The 16561-nt window shown below is 46.4% G+C and overlaps 1 protein-coding gene across 3 annotated transcripts in view; it reads left to right on the top strand.

Annotated features, from left to right (window-relative positions):
- The window catches only part of LOC8030970 (fasciclin-2), a 126340-nt gene that overhangs the window by 27478 nt on the left and 82301 nt on the right, over positions 1 to 16561 (top strand). The gene's annotated exons all lie outside the window — the stretch shown is intronic.

Below are 16561 nucleotides of genomic sequence, written 5' to 3'. Positions count from 1 at the left end.
CTCACGTGATGTGACTTCATGGAAGTTTCTTTCACAGTCAGAATACTCGCCGGTGTATGGAAGAAGTCATCCAGACGGCAGTATCTCGGTGCTCTGGTGCCGGCGCCCCCATGAAGCGGGAGTGATTCACAATAGACGCGTACACAACACACGGCACTCGAGATCAGGATCGAGTGTTGTTTCCTTTTCGAGGAAAGCAGGGGCCTCGGAATACAGGCACGGGCATGTGCGTCGTTTACTTAGCCTACCAAGGTTAAGGTGCCTCAGGCAGACGGAGCCGACCATGGTTACGGTCCCGCAGGCAGAAGAACCCAGACGCTTCGGAATGCAATCACGGGCACCGCCTACGTTAAGGTCCCGCAATCATACGGAGCCGTAGGCACGATTCATCACCGACACAGTTCCTTCTTGAGGCTCGTTTCACTTTGAAGCCATAAGGCAGACTTCAACACCAGAAATAACAGGTGGCAGTTCACAACACTGTCCGCGTGCTCGGAACTTTCACGTTGCGAGGTCTTCGCTTCGGGGACGCCACCTTGCCAGACACTCCGGTGTCGTTACTGACCGTCTCCAGGACCTCACGGACCGACGTCTCCGGGAAACACGTTCTTGAACTCGCGTACACGTTGGCGATCACCTGCTTGCACTTTTGCGAGATCTTCACACAACGAATCTTCGAAAATATCCGAGCAGGAAAAGAAAGCTTCCCGCGTAAGACGCCATCTTCACGAAACCGGCGAGGCAGGGGCAGCCGCACAACCCGAAAACCCGAAGCGAGTGCGAGTGCCGCACGAACGAAAACGGAAAATAATTTGGAGTAGTTTACATTATCTTTTCCTTTTTATTGAAAAAGAATCGGTGTTCCCTCGAAATCATAACGCCACTATTAGTTACCAGCTACAAAAATGTACACTTTTCGACTTTTTTTTTTTTTTTTCAGGGGCCGCACTATTTTGTGGAGCGAACGTAGTCGCGGTCGGCTGTGCAAACCGGCGCGCTAGCTTTGACTACGTTGCACGCTATGTTTGAAACGGAGTATAGTGCTAACCTGCGAAAGAGGTAAAAATGCCTCATCAGCTGTCCCCGCATGATACCGCATTTTGACAATGAAAAATCGTATCAGCCGGTTGCCGGTTTCAACTTTTTTTTTTTTTTAGCAGTGGTAACGTATTTGAAGTTTCTCGGATGGCCTTTGTGCCGCCCCTACATGAATGCCGCTGGGCCAGCTCATATTGGCGCACCGTCTCGCGGATCGGCGTCGTTGGGCAGCAGGATTTTGTCATCTATCGTTGGCGGCCGCACACTTGCGTCGCACTCTTGACGGCAGAAAACAAAAGGCGAAAAACCGGCGACCATGCATTCCCGCTCATAAATTATTATGTATCGTGGTCTCTTACGCGTCGTCGGTTGATAAGCTCGGTGCGTACTTTTTCGGGCGTGCCTCGCGGAACGCTGCACTCCCGCGAAAAATGTGTGCCGCATGTATCGCTGCATCGCACAGTGGGCTGCTTTGTTCGAAGAGTTAGTGTCGCAGTCGGCGTTCGAGTCAGTTTCGGAAATGAAGGCGTCGCACGCGACCCTCCTTTCGCGTTTTGTCGAGCGTTCAACCCTCGTTTGGCGGCCAAGGCCGGCGCACTCGTGGAGTGGTTTGCCCTCGGCGTCTTTAGCGCCGATCAGTCGAGGGAGGACTCGGGAGGCCGGGCGAAGGAAGTCACCCGGCCGTGATGTCTCGCTGTCGCGGCGGCAGACACCGGATGCTCGCGACTCCCGAGTCGCATCGAGGGTGACAAATCGCCCGAATCAGCGTGATTCCTCCAATCTGTGCCCTTTCACACGCTCTTGGTGACTGACGATGAGTGACGCAAAGGCGGTGTCTTAAAGCGGTAGCTTGATATGGGAAAGAACCGGCGCGAGGCGGACCGAGATTCCGCAAGACAGCGCACGGTGGACCGGCGTTCGGGGCGCCCCGCTGCGGCGAGACGCCGAAACACACTTCTCTCGAGCGATGGAATGTCCGCTTGTGCTCCTCGCGTTCCTCGCGCTACCGCTTCGTTTCTCGTCGGGTTTGAAAAACCATGTTTCGGGTCCTCGCCGCTGCAAAAGCTGTGCGCTGACGTCCAGGTTCCCCGAGAAATAGCTCTTTTATGCTATGTGCCACCAGATCCTCGCAGTCTAAATCTGCGACCGGGCACTCTATGGCTCTGTCGTCGAACTGCCGGGCTTTGTGACTATAGAGGAGGCTATGAGTGTACACACATTACCGATAGTGTGCCCTCCACGGACCTTGGTTGCTCGTGTTGGTCGCACCGTAGCATTGCATGAGAAAGTGTGTCAACAGCGGAGCGAAGCTGCTGGGTTTGCGTCATCAACCCCTCCCACGAGAAGTGAAGTGTCACTTGACGTCATGGTAACGTAACGGCTCACATGTCACGTCATGGTTTGCGTGACTTCATGATGGTACGTGACGTCAAAATTTCCTCTAAATTTGACGGTGAAACATCTCCGCCAATTTCTGACGAAAAGTGTCGTTAATTAAAATTCCCATCAAGTTCTATCATATGCCTTATTGCGCTTGACAGGGATGTCTAAGCCAGGCGATTTTTGTACATCTCCGGAGTCCGGATGTTGTGCTTGCCGTTGTTTTGCTCAGAATAAATAAATAAACAAATAAAGACCCGGAAAAAAGGAGGTACGTAGAGGAAAGGGGAGATGCGCTCCTGCGGAGCTTTGCTGCACGCTGCGTCGAAATGCGAAATCTAAAAGTCATTGTGCTGTGTGCATGTTAATGCAGCCGGAAGTTAGTCAGCCCCAATGGCGGTCTGGTGTCTCAGCTTTAGATGAGGCATTTAGCCAGTGCAGTGCAACCGCTAGCCTGGGGCCTTTAACATGTAGTACGCAATAATGATACAGGACCGCACGCTGGTACGATGCTCATCTATACTTCGTTTCAGCTTCCGTCCGAGCGCAGCAAAAGGCTGAGAGACGGTTCGCAACTTCGAGAAGAGCATTCCTACGCACCACAAAGTAGTCCGCAAAAGTATTTTTCTTTTAATAACTATTTTGTGCGTAAACATTGCACAATATTGCAGATGTGTACTGCTCAGAATGATTTGCAACTAAAGGAATTAAATATATGAAGTTTATGTTTTTTATTGATATATGTAAATGCATGCGGTTTGGTGAAAACACGTACATCCGCAAGCAACACGGCTGCAGCGCTCGGTTTTTCTGTGCGATTTCTTTTTCGTAATGGCCGAATCATGTGCTTCGCTGCTTTCCTCACCGAGTCGCTTCAAAACATCCTTTCGCAAAGGCGCGTTTGGGCGCCAGGCGCGAGAGGTCGTGATGAATGTCTACTTTCAAATTCGGCCGGAGACTCCGGCCGCGTCGTACCGCGAATGCGTTGTAAACAAGAAAAGCGCCGGGCCACCTCAATTCACTGATACGCGGCGTTCATTAATGTTTTGTGTAGAAGTTATCAAACCGAGACGAAAACGGATGCCTGTTCGGCATTCAGTGAACGTTGAAGGTTTAATGTAAAAGTTATCTGGCAAAAGTAAAAGGTCATTTCATGGTCCCTTTAATGAGCCGCTGCGGACTGTCACCGCGAAGAAGCGTGAATGGGTAGGCCGGGTGGGTTAACATTTTCGTAATGAGCCGCGGCATACTGTTGCCTCTAAGCGGCGTGAACGGGTGGGTCGGGTAGGTTAACACGCGTCCCAGTGACACATGCGTGACGTAGTGACCTGCGCCGTGAAAGCACCATGAAAGCGATCTGCCGTGAAAGCGGCAAGTTATCTTCAAGAAGAAAGAGCACACTGGAGGTCAGTCATGAAAGGGGACAGCGCCGTGTCTGTCGTTACCTCTTCTACTCGTCCCTCGTTTATTTTCGCGCTGTTCCCCTTCCATGATGTCAAACCAACTCGCCCAACTTTATGCGTTAGTCAATTACCGTGCGGCAATTTTACGGATCACTGTAGACCTTTTCCACAAGGGCGCCGCCATCTTGAATATTGCCACTTCCAGTTGGGCGAAAACATTGTATTGTCATCGCCACGCCAATAGAATACATCTCGGAGATGGTCGCAACCATCCACCCATTCCCTCTATTTTTTTGCTATTTGCAGGCTGAAATGCTTACTTATTGTTTCGTCGCCCATACCGGAATGCCTACCAGGTGGCTAGAAACGGGAGTAAGCGAAAAAGGTCTATGTGACAGTATTTACTTTCAAATTTCAGGACAAAGATTACATATTTTGGCTTGCAAAGCGCGGCGACCAGTTGGTCTCTTCAACGAGTTTTTCTTCGACGAGTTGCCCATGACGAATTTACCTATTGGACAAATGGGCCGCCGACGAGTTGGCCGTCGGCAGAGGCCGTCGGCGGCCCGTTCACGCGCGCTGAATGTTGTCTTCAGCAATCAGCGTGCGTTTCAAAAACGGCTGCTGCAGCGGTGCATTTTACACGGGGCAGCTGGTTGTTGTCACAGCGTTCATGTTTTCCGTGTCTGGTATTTTTAAACAAAACAGCTGGTTGGGCGTTTGGGGTGAACTAATATGTCTGTTGAGTAATGGATGTTATAAAAGGTGGTTGCGCGGGAAAAATGTTGGGGTTATAGAAGGCATTGTCTTTTAGTTGTACTGGCCAGTACGGGGACATCAACGTAACATTTTTTTTTTTTTTCACAATGGAACAGTTGTTGTGCTCTAAGAGTTTTCGTTGCGTCTTTTAAGATTACCTAAATGGCGACCATACTTTTGTCCGTTTCGAAACCAGGGGTGGAAGTGCTGCGCCATTGTGCGCTTATCCACTTTGCTCTGCCATCCTGTTCCCAAGCGCAAATGTTGCGCCAGAGCTAACCAAAAAAGTTTTTTTTTTTTTTTTTTCAAAGCTATTTGATTGGAGTACTTAGCTTTACTGGCAGCAGTTGTTTACCGTGTTGTGTTTGTTTAGATCATTCTGAACCAATGTGTCAACGTCAAAACAGGTGACTCTCGGTTGATGGAAACAGGAGCCAAGAGCCTATTTTCATCTAACGAGAATGATCATGATCTATTTCGAACCAGCTCGGAGCACGTGGAGCGAAAGCTCGCGCTGCAGAACCCAGGGATCCTGGGCTCAATCCCCACCCCTGCCCGTTTCGATCCCGATGAGCATCGTACTGGCGTGCGGTCGTGTATCGGTACTGCGTGATGCACGTTAAAGACCCCAGGCTAGCGGTTGTACTGCACTGGCTAAGTTGCTCATCTACAGCCTTTGAAGCATGCTTTTAAGCGCGCTCACCACGGTCACGGTATCGCCCGGGCGTACCTTAAATTTGCAAATTTTTGAGATTAAAAAAAACTCATTTTTTTATTTTTATTTATGTGGTTCACCAACTAAAGGCCCGTTCACACTCTTGCGACCTCTTAAAACTGGGTTCCTTAATACCTCTTACAACGAGAGGACACACTGGCGCCATCTATTGGGTAGCAGCGTAAGCGTGGCGGTCCGGCATATTTTCTATTTCTCTCGCATTATCGTTTCTTTCTTGGCTCGAAAAACTTTTGTCAACGTTATAAACGAGCCTTCTTTATAGGTATTACGCACATTTGACCTCGGAAATCCCGCAAAACCTTCGCTCTTGTGAAATGCAGTTCCAGGGTCACCGCATAGATGGCGCCAGCGTGCCAGTGTGTTCTCTCGTCCTAAGAAATTGTAATCGGTCTCTCTCGGTCGTACTCGGTTGCAAGAGTGTGAACGGGCCTTAATAGTGCACACTCCTGCAAATGTTGTATTGCAAATCAGAAATATTTAAGGAGAAACAAAACATTTTCGGTAATAAGACTGCGAGTTGGGCTAGTTGGTTCAGATACCCATGATGGGAAGTACGCCAGTTACGGGAAGATTGAAAGCGCAACTGGAGCGTGAAATACTTGAGGCCTTCGTGATGAGGGCCCATGGTCCGAATTTTTGCATTAGCGCTCCCTCTATCGCCCTCTCTGGTGAGCGGGCCTTTATCAATCAAGCTTCTGTTTTTCTTTTTTTCTTTTTTTTGTGCGCATGTGCGGTTTTAATTTTTTTATTTGTGTGTTCTATTAAGATTCAGTTGCAAGTTTCGCCCTGTCCTGTGTGCCTCGTTCTTTTTTCTTCTTTTTTTTGCGTATTTCTTATATTTTTGATGCAAAATCATACGTTTTGGAAATGTGGAACTTTTCTGATTCCTACTTTCTAACAGCTGTAGCTCCGCACCGGTACGCCCTAGAATGATGATCATACATCATTTTGTTAGACCACCTGAGACTGGGTGGGAGAAACACGACGACGTCTAAAACACAGCTAACCAGACGTCGTCGTGTTTCTTCCTACCAGTCTCAGGTGGTCTAACAAAATGGTAAACTTCCACCAGCTCGCCTGCGCCCTAACTGTTTTTTCATGATCATACACTCGTTAAAGAAAATCACTTCGCAGTAGAAGTCCACCTTTCCCGTGTAAGAGGCTATGCACATGGCCAAGAATTAAAAAAGCCCGCCCCGATTGAACAGAAAACTAACGAAAACCAACATTGGTTTAGAGAAGGTCACGTGGATTTGTCTGCTTTGTATTTCGGCGATGCTTGCCATGCCCATAATTGCTGACGCTGGTTGGTGTAGTGCAAGCATATCCAGTTCCTCACTCGTTTCATAATCAATGTCCACATGTCGACGACAAAATGTCATTCGAAGGCAGCGCTTTGAGCTCGGACTCACTCAGCAAGGCCACGGACGAGATGGGGGGTAAGCAGAGGGCACCACCTATGTTTTTGATGCCTTTTACTCGCCACCACCACCACCAGTGAAATCTAATGTAGTGGTGTGGACACTTCAAATAGGTTTTTCTCAGTTGCACTTTTTTGCGGCAACTTTCATTTGAGCAAATCTATAATTTCAGTGGATTGCCGCATTTCCTCACTGTGGATGCTTCTGAACTGAAATCTAATGAGAAATGCGGCTAGGTGTTGCTTTGTTTTTATCTAAATCAAGTTTTTAATGATAAAAAACAGGGTTTTGATGAGGAGAAAATGCCCCATTATGTAGCTTGCTTTTCAGATTCACATTTTGCATAGAAAAAGCACAGATTTCAGGGTAAAGAATAGACGCCCCCCCTGGCCAATATGTTCTAGTTACGATTAAAACTTGGAAATGCTCAATACTTCGCAGCAATTTTATATCGTAGATTTCCTTGCATGAATAGCTCTATCTTGTAGCTCCCTGTAGCTTATCCGAAAATTGTTCTACGGAGATGAAACGTCATACTGCGCATGTAGGCAACGCGATGAATAGACCCTTTCACCAATATTGAGCGACTGGTTTAAAAGTCGACAGTTGAAGGGGGTGCCATCCCTTGAAAGCACGCTTCGCGGGCTCCGGTGGTGCGGTGTGCGGAACACGGTAACGGTTTGCTAAAATGTCCTTATTGTTCAGAAATATACCGTATATGGACGAACATGAAAAACGTACAATAAAGGCTGTGCGTTTATTTTCGTTCCCCGTACCAGTGCCTTCGAGCCACTTGTTTGGGCGCGTTGCTTTTTGCCGTCAGTGCCACAACTGACGGCACGTTTTGTTTTCATGGGGCTTAAGCTGAGATCAAACACGGCGGTGTTTGATCTCCGAAAATGGAACATGCGTAGGTGGCTTTGTCAGAAGTACTGGAACATCAATTCGTCGTTTAATGTTTTTTATTACTGCTTTTTTTTTTTTTCAGTTTGGCGTTGGGCATGACCGCGTGTGTTAGAAATACTGTGCATATTGAATCGCGTATACCGTAAAGCATGGAAGTAGGAAGCTTCTGGAGGCAACATGACGCTGGGGAGGGACACGCCAACAACGATGACCAAAACCAAGAAACGCTCTTGTACGAAAAGGGAAGCTGACTTGTGGCCAACCGCTCTTTTGGTCATCGTTCGGGGCTTGTCTCTCCCCAGCGTCATGCCGCCTCCATAAGCTTCCTACCTCCATGCTGTAAAGTCTCGTATGAACTCCCGCCCCTCAGAAATCAAGCATCTCAAACATCGCCCCCCCCCCCCCCTCCCTTTCTCTCCCTCCTATTGGAATAGATTTATGTTGGCTAAACAGGAACTTCGAACGTTTGTATTTCTTAATTAAAACTGTGCTAAGTATTAAGCTTCATTTTATACCATACTATTGGACCCTAAAAAGCTTTTTTTTTTTTTTTTTTTTCATTTTATGGACTTTGTGATTTGAGTTCTTAAATCGGCATATTTTGTTTTCACAAAACTTAGGCTGTGTTTTTTTTAATATTATTATGCCTTTTTTTGGAAATTTGTGAGAAGAACCAGCCCTTTATTAGGTCAGTTTTCAATAGCTGCCGTTGAGATAAATTGCAATTACGCCGTTTGCTTTTTATGCTATGCGCTGATTTGTATTTAAAGAAAGGGTATGTTTGGAAATGGTTCTGGAAGGTCACATAAAAATATTTTTTCGTTGTCACATTTTTTTTTTTTTTTTTTGTATCTAGAAAAACACGTTTGGGCTATATAGCCTCAACTTTGACCTGGGTGACCAGCTCCACGATTTACTTATGCCGCCACGAAACTCGACTTTTGTGGCTCCTGAGCTGCTCCAAAGTAGCCAAAGCTGCTCCAAAGGGGCATTTGCTGCTCCCAGGCTTGCTACAAAAAGCTGAAGCTTGCTTCCACCCCTGCGAGAGGCTCTTTGACATGTCTTCGATCAATCGCATCACTGTCTTTAATAAAATGAATAAGGATTTAGAGCCATCAGTTATGATGGGGGGTCCGAGAGTTTCTTAGGTCAGCAATGGTGAACTGCGAATGTGCAGTTCACCATTAGACACAACTAGCAACGTGCACATGCCAACTGCGTGGCTTAACAAATAAAATGTACATATTTATAATAAAAAAAAAACAAAAAAGAAATTCATATCAAATCAAACATTCTGCTAAACGAAACAAAAAAAAAAAAAAAAAAAAACGAAGTGCAAAAATACCTGGTTTGAATAGTGAACGGTGTTGCTGCCAAAATGGAGATTAATATAAAAAAAATATATAAAAAAGTTGGAACTGTAAAACTATGCATTCAAAAGCGAAAACAAACATGAACTCCCTTTTTTCGCTCTTAAAAACTAGCGCATAATCTACTCCTCTATCTGTCAATTATTTGACAGTTCCTAAGTAATCTAGCTGGGAGTCACGGCACATTCATGGTCATCTTAATATTTGTTTTTGTAACAAAAAAAAAAAAGAAGTTTTTCGATATAATTTAATGTCCATGTACCCCAAGCAAAACGACAATGGGTTGAATAAAAGTGAAATAAAAAATGATAAAAAAAAAACAACCGACGAATCGGTCAAACGGGAGTCGTTCTAAAGGAATTGTTGCTTCGTCGGGCTTGCATGCGCTCGTGTTTCATACAGTCGAGAGGAACAGTCGTGAAATCAATGAACTTTCACACGATGTCGATGTTTCCTGTAAAACTAGCCTTGTTATTGCACTCGGGGACAACTTTCCTTGGAATGCAGTCAAAGGTGCGTGCCCTCGTGCTCTCATTGAGCACTGATCGAAGCTGTGCGCGCTCTCTCCTCCGCTCCTCGAGAATGCCAAGAAAAGTTATCCCCATAATAAATTAAGATTGACACTTCTATGTTCTCCCGAAGGAGTAGAACCTCACAACCTATGCTCCAAGAATATAAACAGACTTGTCTAACTAAAAAAACTACTCGTAGATTTATAGCTTAGCTCCGTGCTAGAACACGGAGTATTTATCTAAGTTATATACGCAGATCTAAAATGTTCCAGTGCTACCTGATGGGTGGCGCCACTGTCTTCTCTCGTTGTAGGCGATTTCAAGGGAATGCAACGCTCTCGAGCATAGTCAAATGCCAGTGTGTGTATGAACCAGCCTTTGGGTTCCCCCGAACTTCCCAAAGCATTTCCGCAGCACCATTGTTCGGAGACATGTTGAAGATAGTCCTGGTCAGTAACAATATGTTGTCACGTGAACGCAGATCGAGGAAAGTGTTCAATCACTGCTGTAATGTCAATACTTTTTTTTTTTATTATTGCAGACTGTTTTTATGTGTTGTATTTCAGCAGCAGTTCCCAGATTTTCCTTCTCTCGTGAGTGTCGGGAAATTTAATCGAAATATTTAGGAAAAAAAAAAACCTGGAAAAGTTGGGGAGTTTGAAAGAAGTAATTTTGGGTAGACACCCTGGAATGGGCTTGCGCGGGTGATTAGAATGGCTGAAATCGAAATGTGAAAGATAATGGGGCCGCACTGCTAAAGGGATCGCAGATTCAATCACGGTCCAGCTTTGTTATTTCATTCATATAATTTTTTTTTTTTTTACTCGATAAAACCGATTATCGTCGCTGAGGAATTGTAAACGCGGCTGTCCTCGATTCCTTTAAAATCTAGAGGTTTTTTTTTTTTTTTTTTTATAACTCTTTATTATTTTGTTTCAGACATTTTTTTATCTTGCTTAAAAGTGTTTTTTTTTTTATAAACCTTGCTTTAGACCTTTCTTAATCTTGCGTTAGTTCTTTTTTTTTTTTTAGCTTGCTTCCTTTGACGACATTTCCACATTCGTATTAGGGCATTTTTTTGTCATGTCCAGGCTTTGAAAATCCCGTAGAAAAGGCAAATTACGGACCGTTGTCGTCCTTTTATAAGGGGACACGAGACTCGCGTCGGCAGACTTTTGCTACTGAAGCAATAAACGTAGATCATTCTCGATTTCAGTAATGGACTCGAGAGAAACTACGGCGCCGGGGAGTGTATAGTGTCCACAAATCTATGGCCCGCACAGACAGGGATTGGTAAAATGTATGTACACGAGGATCAGTAGCAGTTATCAATTTCGGACGTTGTAAGCGCGCTAAACGGTAGTTTTCGGTTCCACATGTTTAGAGGAGTCGCTTTTTAAAAAATAAATAATCAATTTAATTAAAAAAAAAAACAGTTCAGCCGTTGGCACATTTTTCTGTTTTTCAAAGGCTGCATGTCTCTGCTTTTTCGAGCGCCGCGAGTGATTGAACCTTTTCACGGTCGTTTGAGAGAGAGCTTAGGTTATTCACGCGGAACCGTTTCCGTTGGACGAGGTGCCTTCATAAAGTCCTCGTTATTCACGGAAGCTCACCAAGGGAGTGCGTTTGCTCTATACCACAACGCACCGGTGACGCATGCGGCTGCTTTAGCTTATAAAATTCTGCCTCTGCGTATTTACCCGCCCTGGCTGGTACCCAGTTGCATATGCTGCCTTCCTCTCGCGAACAAGCCACTGCGTGACGTGCGTTTCCAGGGCGATGACCAGGTGATTGAAACACTTCCTCAGAGCCAAAGTGTCCTCTAGCTCATTAGTCGGTGTGAGAAGTGTGTCTGCCCACGTCATCATGCATATGCGGAGGTGGGCTAACGTCACCACCGACGCCGCTCCTCGTGATCGCAGCTGTTGTGTGGAAATGGCGCGGATTGTATGAACGCCCCTCGCATGTACAGTGCAGCCCAAACTTAACGCCGCCACTAAGTTTCCAAACATTGAGCTCGTGTCGGCTACTTACCGTTAAATTTGTCACCAAAACGTTAGGGATGCCTTCTAAGGGAAGGGATAGAAATCGGGAACCCAAACATTCTTCGGATAGTTCAATCGGCCGCCGTAGGGACTGTCAGAAACGGCAAATGCCGTGGCTGCGTTAAGTTTGAGGCGCACTGTACATTCCACGGGGAAAAATTATCTTAAAAATATATGAAATCGGTTGGAAAAAAAATAACTAAAATGTGTTACGTGATGTCTCGTTAACAAAAACACCTTCGTTCCATAAAAAAAATAATAAAGCGTCCATATTGTGAGTTCTCCATAATAACCAGAGAAAAATGCATGTAGTTTATACCGATGTCGACAAAACATCGTTGTAGCCTAGAAAAAAAAAAAAGAATCCAATTTTGGGCCGTTTTATCCAGTGGCACAAGATCGACTAAATCACAATAATCGTCTCGCCACCGCCTCTAAATCCCCTACCTTTCCTAATCATCTTGTAAGGCGGTGGCAGAACTTCACTCTCACTGACACCGCTATGAAGCCATGTCTCTGTGATAGCAGCCACATGGGGTTAGCAAGATTGTTTCCAATTCGTCTGTTTTACTAACAATACTTAGTGCATTGAAACTCAGAAGTCGTAACGTTTATTGTGGGCGCTGATCAAGTTGTCTTGGCGTCACTTTCCAGTATTTGGATGAGATGGTCGAAACCTTTCTGCGACCATTTGACCTGCATTGTTATCCCATTGAAAGACCTGACTACCTATTTTTATTTTGTCACGAATTAGACGGTTTCTCCATTATCTCGGTTACTCTTACTGGCTTCCCATAAGTTTCTGCGCTTTTGGATGGTTTGCCAGGAATAATCGTTTTCTAACATTATTTTTGTCTCCTTTAGGTATTTGCGTTGTTTGAGCACACCTTCCTTTTCTGCATAGTCAAAAAACTTAACCACAACGGGTCGATTTTTGTTAGTTTTCCGACCCACGCGATGTGGGCGCTCTATAATTACCACCTGAATGCCAAGTTTATCTTTAAACACGCCATCAATTACTTTGTATCTTAATAAGTCGTTTGTTTCTCCTTGGACCTCTGAACAAACTTAACCTTTGTTCAGAGTCTGACTGTACGTATGGGGGCACGAGTGTGTACGACTATACGGTACGTATGGGAGTACAAGGCTGCCAAACTGCAAGCTGCAGTCTGCTTTATTCTGAAATCTTTTTTTCTTTCTTTTTTTTCCCCCTGGGGCAACGCGGAAAGGGGCGAAAGGGGGCGGGTCTCCCCTTACGAGGGATCCGCGAGCCGCACTTGGACCAGCAAAGAGCCGCATGCGGCTCGCGAGCCGCGGTTTGGCCACCCCTGGCTTAGACGCTCACTGTGACGTCCTGAATTCGATTACTAATTTTGCTTTCATCGACGAAAATAAGTCGTGCAGACTACCAACCTTGACGGTTCTGGCTGAAGGTCATCCTAACAATATCCTACGCTGCCTCGTGATAGTTGCCAAAAAATGCAGAGGGGAAGCAAATTGGCTTATACGGCCGAAGGGAGGAGTATACGTATGGTTCCTGGGCTAGGTGGTGCGATGCTCGTTATAAAAGGTGCAGCCATTAACATCCATCCATCCAGAATGCGAGGACTCCGGGCCTCCACCGTCCTTTTTACACGCATATTCACACTTGCCGTTCGCAACTGATAAGTAAGCCAGGGTTACAGCTCGTTATGTTACGGCGAGGCAAATCCTGGTCGTGACCTCACGGATGGAACCATAAGAGGGCGCCACCGAAACACCTCTACTTTGTTCTGCAGTGAGGTCAAACTCATTTCGCACGGGGCGCTGCACTGCCTTCCTCTGCCTCCCCTGTTCAGAACGAGTTTCATCGACCGTCGTCTACAGCCACGGCTACGCAATTAAAGAGCTCGAGGCACATCATTATAAACGCTGAGTCAGTGTGATTCCTAGCCTAGCAGCTCATCTGGTGCATTGCCCTAATCACTGTGTGATATTGATGGCCCTAATAATTGCTATTTATGGCTACCGCGTCGCTAATAGTACTACGCCAGCTAAAGACAATAGTGCCTTGTTCGCGGTAACTACAGGAAGCGCTCGCTGATTCACATATCTAGTGAGGGGTTTGGGATATTGACGGGCTCTAATAAACTTGTGTGACAATATTGCTGAAATCGGTATAATTGTCATTGCGGGCTTCCACTTCGACAGCCCTGTTCCATGGACTCAAATGGGACTGAGGTTGGCGCAATATGCTAACCATAGCAGGTGTTACAGCAGCGAGTTAGACAAGTCAGATGTGCAGTCGATTGTGGATTATTAGGCGATGTGGCGGCGTGTTTTTAAAATGGCACTGCAGCTTCTCCAGAAGAAGCTCCCCTTCACACACTTTCGTGGCATAATGTTTTGGCCGCTGGGTGCTGTAAACGCCTTACGTGGTCGCGAAGAGGCGGCGTTAGTTGTCCAGGCAACTTCGTGCTGTCACAGCTCCGTGCCGACGCACACATAGACGAAGTAGCTACCGCTCTCTATTCGTGGCACCACCAATAACATCACAGCGCCTTGCGGTGAAAACACGAAGCTGCGCGAATTAAACCGCAGTGAAATTTTACTGGACTCGTGGATACGTGCGCTGCATTTATTCGGGTGTCCGTACAACCTGGGGCGAATCGCAAATTACTCGTGACCCGAGAGTGTTGCTGTCACACTTCAAAATCTTTTTTTTTTTTTTTTTTTTTTTGTGTGGTTTTGTATTATGTACAACACGAGTGTGACAACATCTTTGCCAATATCGAACGCCGTCAGCTTCCACCCTGCGCAAACACAAAGGGAAATTTAGGAGGCTGAACAAGTACCGAGAATCCGAGACTGTATGCTGCAAAATTAAAAAGAAAGAAAGAAAAAAAATCTTGAAAGGAAGTTTTGAGAATCAACATCTTCTCATGTCGCGCTCTTGTACAAAAGGCCGCGTGTGAGAGGCACGTCGGCAATGTCCTCGTGTCCACAAAAAGCCGATCAACTAAAAAAAAAAAAAGCATGCGGCGAGCTATGTTTGCGAAACCCTGCGACGGCGGTTTGTTTTCTGGTTATGCGGTCCGGGGAGGCCGAAGCGGATCGGATTCTGCTCCACTGAGCGGGGAGTCGGTTGCCTTTGTCGTAGTCGCGCGTGCCGTTGTCTCTGCTAAGGAGACACGCTGCAAACCGCTCTGCCGGGAAGCAGATGTTACACCACCAGCTCTCTTCCCGGCGTGGGACAGGCAGCGCAGCTACACAACCAACCCCGAACAAGCGGCCAGAGGAGTAGACAACAGTTCGGCGTCGGCCTGCGTTGTTGTGCGCGGCGGCCGAGATAAGACACAAGGGAACTGGAAATCTGGGCCCCCTCGTTTAATTGCCAGCTGCCACCGCGCTGCCTCTCGTCGGGGCCGCGTATTAAAGAAGACCGCGTCGTTAGTTAGGTCCCGGCGACGCTAGACAGATGCGACGAGCATGGCTTCCTTTGGACCTCGCTCACAAAGGAGGGAGGGGGAGTCAGCTGCTGCCGGGGGTCCTTGCCTCTCGCTGCCGAGTGTTTCAGGGAGGCATAAAGGCCGCGGGGGTCTCCCATTAGAGGCGGAAGGGGCCTCCCTTAGAAATAACGCCGCTTGGAAGAGCGCCCTTTTGTCGCGAGCGAGGACGGAGGCGACGACCACCACCACCGTGTGGTGTGACGCGCCGCCGCTGCGCCGCTCGGTCGAGAACCCGCCGTCGGCGTCGGAGTTTTTCTCTCCTCGCTTGGCCGCCGCAAGTGTGAGCCCAAGTGGTTTTGCTCCCTTGCCTTTGTTTGTCTTTTCAACCCTGCGAGTGCGGTGGGCGCATGCGTGTGGTGGCATCCGCTACAACCAACCTCATTAGTTTTCCGCTTTTTTTTACTTTTAGTAAAGGGAGGTGGACAATTGCGATGTGGTCTGTTGAGTGATGAGTCGAGTTGTTTTGTCAGTGGGGCGGAGTTTGCTTTTTTTTTTTTTTTTTTTGTTTATAATTTGCACTCCCCCCCCCCCCCCCCCCCCTGGAGAAAGTAGAAGGGACGGTTGAAAGAGCCGGCTGCTTTGCTTCTCAGGGGAAAGGCGGGACAGTTTAATTATTTCCCATTATCGTCATTTAAGAGGCTGAGCACAAATGTGTTTGCAGCACCTGCGGTTGCTTTGTTGGTGGAGGACCGTGGACTCAAGTTTCTGTCGGGGGGCGGGAAAAGACGGGGGAGAGAATACTTTGTCGGGTTTTAAACGTTAATTAATTTCCTGTTTTTTTTGTTTGTTTTTTTGTGGGCAGATGCATAATTATTTTCGATCCCTTCTTCCTGTTTTTAAATACTGAGATGCAGAGCCTCTGACCGGTGCAGCTGGAAGGTCTCTTTAACGCTACAAGAACCCGAAACATAAAAAAAAAAAAAAATACTCAGTTTTTTTTTAGTGGTTGTCCATTATTTATGTATATTTTTTTTCTATTTCTTCCAGTCTTAAGTTTATTATTTTTCAGCTAGTCCACCAGCTTGTCTGTTTTTCTTCTTCCCTTTTATCATTTTTCACTGCAATGGCGCAAGCGCCCAAAGGCCCAGAGATCGTTGAAAGAAGAAAATAAGTTTTTTTTTTTTTTTATTCTTATTATTTGTTTTGCAGAAATTGTTGGTGCACCTTTTCGATATAGCATAACTCGAGTCCACTGAAAAAATCGTAAGGGTGCAGGCGAGCTGGTGAATATTAACCTTGAATTAACCTGAGATGACCTTGAGTATGAGACTATATAAGGAGGTGGACTAAATGAATGAGTTAGCTGAGTTTGAGACGTCGTCCTGTCTATTTTCTGTCCCTTCTACGTTTTGATGTTTCTTCTCTACCCCAGTCTCAGGTTAATTCGACATGGTTGAGTCCACTGCATGCTCTTTTATGACTAAAGTTAGTTTTGGAATAAACTACACGATACTATTGCATATCATTTGAACTGTTCGAACTGGCAGTTTTTATTTCAATTAA

This window comes from Ixodes scapularis, unplaced genomic scaffold (assembly GCF_016920785.2).
Source record: "Ixodes scapularis isolate PalLabHiFi unplaced genomic scaffold, ASM1692078v2 PGA_scaffold0__279_contigs__length_252992795, whole genome shotgun sequence".
Taxonomy (NCBI): domain Eukaryota; kingdom Metazoa; phylum Arthropoda; class Arachnida; order Ixodida; family Ixodidae; genus Ixodes; species Ixodes scapularis.
This window is presented reverse-complemented; position numbering and strand designations above follow the sequence as displayed.